Here is an 8622-nt window from a genome sequence, read left to right on the forward strand (position 1 = left end):
CTACCGTCTGCATCTGCGGCGGACATATCTGCAGCGTCGATGGCCTTGCACGCCAACCTGCAGCCAATTAGGCTTTGTGATCTCGAATAGTGTTTCACATACCCCGCTGACGCAGACGTCAAGGCTGGATCGCACATTCGCGAGTTCCGAGAAGCCACCATTTCCTCAAACCTCCCCTGCCATATCGTAGTCGCACGTTCATCGTTTCAGCCGTTCCAGTCGCTGATGCCGAGTCTGGGAGCTGTCACAACTCAAGGCCAGAACCCAGAGCGGCCGACAGGAGAGTCTCAGATTTCTTTCCGTGATGTCCCTGTTGGCAAAAACAAGTGCACATTACGCGCAGATTTGCATGCGTGATACGATATCATGGAGGCGTGTCTCAAGAAGTACCTGGAAAAACCTGTTTTGCGTCACTGTGTGTCATAAAAGTAGCTTGCCAATGTCTATACGTGTATCAACATCTTTGTGCAGTAAATGATTCGCACTAACCATCGTCGAGCGTCAAATCTACATGGTATTTTGGTTTCGTCTCTTGGGCCTAAATAGGATCTGGTATACTGTGTTTATTATAATTAACATTGACAATTAATACGGTGAAAAACACCGACGGAAAGAAATCGCAACACTGAAAAATAATTAACGTCGAATAGTGAAATTTCGGAATATATTTGTCTAGGTAGCATATTTAAGTGACTAACATTGTAAGACCACAGGTTAATGTGAGCTCGAGATAACGTATTGCAAATGTGAAATGCTTCTACATTAATAATCGGTGTAATATTGAATACAACCTTGCAAACGTGCATACATTGTGTTGTACAGGTGCTGGGTGTCAGTTTGTGGAATGGACTTCCATGCCTGTTGCACTCGATGGTTAATACTGGTTGTGGATGACGCTGGAGTTGTTGTCCGACGATATCCCATATGTGTTCGATTAGAGACAGATGTTTTGATACGAGCAGGTCAGGGCAACAATCGACACTCTATAGAGCATATTGGTTTACAATAGCTATATGTGGGCGAGCGTTATCCAGTTGGAAAACACTCCCCTGGAACGCTGTCGATGAACGCAGAAAAGCTGAATCACCCTGGCGAACAAATTTGCAGTCAGGGTGCGTGGGATAACCACAACAGTGCTGTCATGCGAAATCGGTCCCCAGACCATAACTCTAGTTGTAGGTCCAGTATGTCTAGCATGCAGACAGGTTTGAATGCAGGCACTCAACTGTCCTCCTTCTAACCAACACACGGCCATCACTGGCACCAAGGTAGAGGCAGCTTTCATCAGGAAACACAACAGATCTCTGTCCTGTCCTCTAGTGAGCTCTCACTTGACACCACTGAAGTCGCAAATTCTGGCTGTTGGGGCTCAGTGGAACGCACGCTACTGGACGTCCGGTTCGGAGCTATCCTCGAAGTAACAGATTTGTGACGGTTCGTTGTATTGGGGTACCTTTTGGTTGTCAGATTGCTGTTGCTGCAGAGACTCATTATCTCAATATATCGTCAACGTAGATACTAAAAAGTATCGGAGACAAACTGCATCCACTGGATGACACAGAGACAAGACGATCTTATGAAGAGAGACAGACAGTTGAGATGTGTAGGCAGAATGGTAAGCCATCTTGGTTAGTGATGTAAGAACCCAATACTCCAATAAAGAAAAAAAGTGGGAAAGAAGGTGTGCCCAGTGGATCATTTAGCGTTCTTTCAGAGACATCATTCTGAATGAAGCACCTTGGAATAATAGGCTTTGCACAGTGGAGTAAAATTTTGAAATCGTCGCTCTATGCAAAGGTGGAATGCCAACAAGGAAGGACAGCTGATGCTGCATGTAATATGGCCACAAGGCAGAATTAATTGCTACATGTCATCGGAGCTGGGCATCCAAGACGCAAATCCATCAGAGAGACATCGCAGGGAGAGAGGGATGCCATCATCGTAATAACCACACAGAGTGATCAGAGGAGTTGACCAGACCAGAGAAACAGGCCTTGTGATATTATTGCCGCCTCACAGCAGCAAAGCACAGGGGCCAGCCTTTACAAATGGTGACCAGTGCGGGGTCTACTCAGTTCGCAGCCATCGAGCCTGATGGTTTTTGGATTTATGATGGTCTATTTCCAGCTTGTATAGCCATCTACTACAGTCTTTGTTGGAACACCAAGTCCCGCTATAAGCCGCAGCGCCTCCATCAGAGTCAACACTAATGGAGAACCCTTGGTGCCATCATCCATCAGGGCTTCTGGTGAGCTAACCAGTGGGTCCACAGAGCAAACCATGATCCATCCCTGTGGTGGTGCACCCTGCTGTGGTGCATGCCACTTCTGCCCCCCCTATGCAGGTAGCCCGAGTAAGTGTGTATCTCTCGCCAATGAATGTTTACTTTATGAATGATGTTTCAGTGGCGGCTTCGCGCGTCTGACAGGCCATGACACACTGAGCGACTGCTCATCCACGCCGAGGGGTACTGAACAAGCTATATCCACACCCTGACAACCTACCGTCACCACCTAACGTATCGTCCGATGTCCGAAAGCGCTACAGAGAGTTGTGAAGATGCTTGCGGGAGATTTAGCTATGGTGTCATGATTCACATGCCATTTTTCATTCTGGTATTCTGGAGGCATGGCAGACTTGTTTCTATCGATATAAAACCAGGCAGAAAGCATCCCAAAGCTGACAGTAAACCACACCGCGGCCAGCTCGAGCACACACTTTCACCTGGACGTGCACGAAGTGCTATCAAGAAGCAGGCCAAAGAAGAAGCCTCAAAGAGGCAGCCCAGTCTGCCAGCGGAATCAGCCAAAGCCTCAGCAGTGTCTATAGTGGTTTCTACGTCATTTTTAATGACTAGGCTCTGATAACAGACTTTCATAGACTTGCTCCGTGATGTAAAGACAGAACCAGTCGGATTACGTGCTATCATTTCTGCTTTTTGTCTCAGCACTCACCTATTCCTCGGCACCCACCTCCGGCGTATTCAATAGTTACTACTCAAACTTGGAACCTGATTCCTGCATTTTTCCCGACGTCTGCTGTCAGTTTACAGCATCCTCAGTTTATTTTTCGTGTTGGATGGTTTTTCTTTAGATTCAGTATTCGGATCCACAAACTTTCGAATGATCTACATCTCCAAACATAATTCCGATGCCACCCTCGCTCTCTAATTACTGAAGGAAATATCCGCTGCACGTGCCGCCAACAAGTAAACTGGACGCTCTGCCCAGAACACTGTCACTGCATTGACCTCCAGTTGGCGGTTTTATCTGGACAGTATGTAGGCAGGAAGCGAGGAGCACGAAATACTTTAAGCTGCTCTGAACATCGCCTGCAACACTGCAGATGAGGAACAAGGCGCAGGCTGTCAATCACTCGCCTCTTGACACCACGCCGCCTCGCCTGGAGATAAGTTCATTACACCAGTTCACGCCAACTGCCAATGTCTTTATGCAGCGCCGAAAACCCCTAGTCGTGAGGTAAAATAGTTTTACCCACCCCCTCCGTTACACGTCCGATTACCGGGCCGTGTCCGTGCACCGTCGAACTGGTTCTGGGGGTTTTGTATTTATGATGTATACGTAATAATAAAGGTACATTTTTTGCCTCGTTTACTAAGTTTTCACGATACATTGGCGCCCAACATAGTGTCACACCATTTTTCTACAGTGGGTAGAAAAATAGGACCCTAAAACACCAAGGAAACACCTCTGGCCTTAATTATACCCTGAACTTACTGTAGTTTAAATGGTGCATTGGGCCTTTGGCGAACAGCGTCGTTTGAAAAGAGATGAAATTGCTACTCGTCGGGGCACACTACGCCATCTGTCAGCTACAGTCCATGTTGTGAGGACGTGCAGCTTCTCATGTCGCTGTGAACAAAGGCTCCCCTCCAGGTTCCCAGGTTATAAACGCCCTTTGCATGTGCTTAGCTTCATAATTCTCGCTCTATAATTGGTTGAAATGTGCCTGCATTCACTGACAGCAGCCGTTCCTTCCGGGCGTGAAAGCGAGACGACAACGACAAGGCGTGACTCCCATCTCTAGCCCGTGCTCGTTATTATCTTATTATAACCACTGTTGTTACACCATGTAATACGGCTGTGAGTAGGACACCGTATTTTGTAAACACATTGAACATCCCTCGTTCATACACCAACAAACTGGGAAACTTCATCCCCTGTATCAGCATCGGCATGTCCGAACACGAAAGCTGCTGCCTGCAGTTCTTCCACTCCTCCATACCGATCAGCTTCACTGCACTGGTTCCACGCAAGCCACTGACACATACACACCACTTCATTGCGATGGCTAAACGTCAGAGGTTAGGGTTAACATGGCCACATGTACCAGGCAAGCGAGTGCAGTGCTTGTTGCTTACTCAAAACTATAAATACGTTTTTCTGCATCAAAGCGACCACTGTGCTCTTTTAAAGGACTCAATACCTCTGTAACAGGTGAGCTTAAGTACAGGAAATTAAAGGACAAAGTAAAAGCAACACATATTAAGTAGTAAGTGGCGATCTGTTAATACACTACTGACCATTAAAATTGCTTCACCAAAAAGAAATGCAGATGACAAACGGATGTTCATTGGACAAATATATTATACTAGAACTGACGGGTGATTGCATTTTCACGCAATTTGGGTGCATAGATCGTGAGAAATCTGTACCCAGAACAACCCCTCTGGCCGTAATAACGGCCTTGATAGGCCTGGGCATTGAGTTAAACAGAGCTTGGATGGGGTGTACAGGTACGGCTGCCCATGCAGCTTCAACACGATACCACAGTTCATCAAGAGTAGTGACTGGCGTATTATGACGAACCAGTTGCTCGGCCACCATTGACCAGGCGTTTTCAGTTGGTGACAGATCTGGAGAATGTGCTGGGCAGTGCAGCAGTCGAACATTTTCTGTATGCAGAAAGGCCCGTACAGGACCTGCAACGCGCGGTCGTGCATTATCCTGGTGAAATGTAGGCTTTCGCAGGGATCGAATGAAGGGTAGAACCACGGGTCGTAACACAGCTGAAATGTAACGTCCACTGACTATGGGAGCAAGAGGTGCCCGAGACGTGTAACTAGTGGCACCCCATCCATCACGCCGGGTGATGGCGATGACGAATACACGCTTCCAATGTGCGTTCACCGCGATGTCGCAAACACGGATGCGACCATCATGATGCTGTAAACGGAACCTGGATTCATCCGAAAAAATGACGTTTTGCCATTCGTGCACCCAGGTTCGTCGTTGAGTACACCATCGCAGGCGCTCCTGTCTGTGATGCAGCGTCAAGGGTAACCGCAGCCATGGTGTCCGAGCTGATAGTCCATGCTGCTGCAAACGTCGTCGAACTGTTCGTGCAGATGGTTGTTGCCTTGCAAACGTCCCCATCTGTTGACTCAGGGATCGAGACGTGGCTGCACGATCCGTTACAGCCATGCGGATAAGATGCCTGTCATCTCGATTGCTAGTGATACGAGGCCCTTCGGATCCAGCACGGCGTTCCGTATTACCCTCCTGAACCCACCGATTACATATTCTGCTAACAGTCATTGGATGTCGACCAACGCGAGCAGCAATGTCGCGATACGATAAACCGCAATCACGATTGGCTACAATCCGACCTTTATCAAAGTCGGTAACGTGATGGTACGCATTTCTCCTCCTCACACGAGGCATCACAACAACGTTTCACCAGGCAACGACGGTCAACTGCTGTTTGTGTATGAGAAATCGGTTGGAAACTTTCCTCATATCAGCACGTTGTAGGTGTCGCCACCGACGCCAACCTTTTGTGAATGCTCTGAAAAGCTAATCATTTGCATATCACAGCCTCTTCTTCCTGTCGGTTAGATTTCGCGTCTGTAGCACGTCATCTTCGTGGTGTAGCAATTTTAACGGCCAGTGGTGTAATTTATGTGAACATTAATGTTATCATTTTATTTTCAGCTAGTTTCTTCTCTTTCGGATGATATGTTGCGAACAAACAGAAAAAACAAACAACGTACGCTTAAGCTCAAGTAGAAAACCAACCCACCACAAGTATAACGTTGTACTTGTTTTGCTGTCTTCGGTCGTGGTGATGAAGAAGGAGGCTCAAAGCTTCCTCCACATAAGCCTGACAAATCTGACGACGTTTCCTATTGCTGAAACGGAACTTTATGCTCGCACGTTGACATGTTGTTTCCACAATGGCAAAATTGGCGAACACCTAAAACGATGTTTACTAAAATAAGCACTCAGACATAACCAACATATTGTTAATGCTTCGTAAGCTGATGTGTGATAGAAGACAGTAGTAGGGGAACTTGTCCACCCACAGGAAACCGATTCTGGTTAGCCTCTCTCCCCATATATGTGGTGGAGTTCTCGGTATTTTTCTCTTTCAGGATGCTTTTATTTTCTCTGCCCACTTCCTATCATTTTCATCACCTCCCCTTTCTGTAAGTATTTCGGTCTTACAAGTTATTGTTAACATCAACAGTTTCCTTACATATGGCTCCCGTGTTTGCAACAAGTTTTGGCAATTTGCAGACCTGGCTAGACATGCCACTGCAGCCAGATCTATATAGGAGCAACGTTTCTTTGTTACACACTTTGTTGGAAGCGTTCGGTCCTAAAAGAATTCCCACTGTGCATTTTATATATCACGTGTTGTAGCTGGTATGCTGAATTACCGCTGTCTATGACCAGAAACAGAGAGGTTGCTATGTATATCCTTTTACTGCCTCTGTGTAAATGAGTCATATCCAATTCTTCGTTATTGACGTTGTAATCACTATTATCTCAAATGGTTCAAATGGCTCTGAGCACTATGGGACTTAACTGCTGTGGTCATCTGTCCCTTAGAACTTAGAACTACTTAAACCTAACTAACCTAAGGACATCACACATATCCATGCCCGAGGCAGGATTCGAACCTGCGACCGTAGCAGACGCGCAGTTCCGGACTGAGCTCCTAGAACCGCTAGACCACCGCGGCCGGCAGTCACTATTATCTGTCTGCCTTTATTTACTGCTTGATCCAGTTACGGCTGCTACCATTAGTTTTAAACAAGAAATTAAATGTGATACTCATGAGTATTTAAATTATGAAGAACCTCGCGTCAGACGACGAGCTCAGATTATTTATCTACTGGATTTACATAAACCTTCGAAGGTTACGACAAGTTCTTTCAGTAAAAACCTTTTCGCTTTTCCGTTATGGTAGTTCTTTCAGTTCCACATAAAATTTTCATCGATCTTTAGTTCTCTCTCTCTCTCTCTCTCTCTCTCTCTCCTTCCCTAACTCTCTCTCTCTCTCTCTCTCTTTCTATACGTCGATACTGCAAGTTTTTGGGACCAGGTGACACTGGGAGAGACTCCAGATCTGTTATTCGGCGTTTCATAAGTAACAGTTTGTTATGAGAAATCTCGGAAATACATACCTACTTCGCACGTAGAAACTCCAATGCAGAAATAGTCGAGAGAAGACTATGTTACTCACATTGTACCGTAGTTTACTTGGAGACTTTCAAAGGTGTCATCCAGTCACACAAGTATTCAAGTCTTGTCCGCCATTTCGTCACTGTGGCATTTTCAGTGGAACTGTAGTTGACGTGAGGAAGCTGTTCCCCATCTCATCCTGGTCTGTGCTGGACTGCAGCTGTACAGCTGGTGCCTTCCTAATCGAGGTGTGAACTACTTTTCCTTCCTTTCTGTCATTCTATTCCGGATTTTACTAGTAACAATGTAGATCTGAACGTATACTTTCTGCACTAATTTCTGCATTTGTTGATAATTCGATGAGTTTCAATTAAAACACGGTCTACCTGCTTCGTTTCAGGTAATTAACGCAAATCTGGGCATACTTACTCTTCTCCCGAGTAGCAATGAACCAAAGGGGTTCTCCTTTTTACCTGTTGCTTCAATAAGTGCACACCAGCTAGGGAGTTAAAAAGAATGGACTACAAAGGCCCAGCAGTTCTCATAGGCCTCACATTTCTGCAGTCAGTGCTAAGTGGTGCTTGGGGTGGTGTGGACAGTGGATGACTGGAAACGCGTGAAAGTTCCTGATAGATTAAAATTGTGTGCCAGACCGAGACTCGAACTCGGGACTTTGCCTTTCGTGGGCAAGAGCTCTACCATCTGGGCTACCCAAGCACGACTCACGACCATTCCTGACAGCTTTAATTCCACCAGTACCTGGTCTCCTACTTTCCAAACTATCTGGAGAGAAATGATGATATTCGTTCTACTGGAATAAAGCGTGCAGGAGACCTTGTGTAAAGTTTGGAAGGTAGGAGACGAGGTACTGGCAGAAGTAAAGCTGTGAGGAGGGGGCGTGAGTCGTGCTTGAGTAGCTCAGATGGTAGAGCACTTGCCCGCGAAAGGCAAAGGTCCCGAGTTCGAGTCTCGGTCTGACACACAATTTTAATCTGCCAGGAAGTTACATATCAGCTCACACTCCGCTTCAGAGTGAAAATCTCATTCTGGAAACACGTGGCTTGGAGCGATGAATCACGCTACATCCTGTGACATTGAGATGGAAAAGCTTGGACATGGCGAATGCCTGTAGAATGTCACCCGCCATCACCGATAGTGTCAACAGTGAAGTACAAACTAGGTTACCTGCAAC

Source organism: Schistocerca americana, chromosome 1 (assembly GCF_021461395.2).
Source record: "Schistocerca americana isolate TAMUIC-IGC-003095 chromosome 1, iqSchAmer2.1, whole genome shotgun sequence".
Taxonomy (NCBI): domain Eukaryota; kingdom Metazoa; phylum Arthropoda; class Insecta; order Orthoptera; family Acrididae; genus Schistocerca; species Schistocerca americana.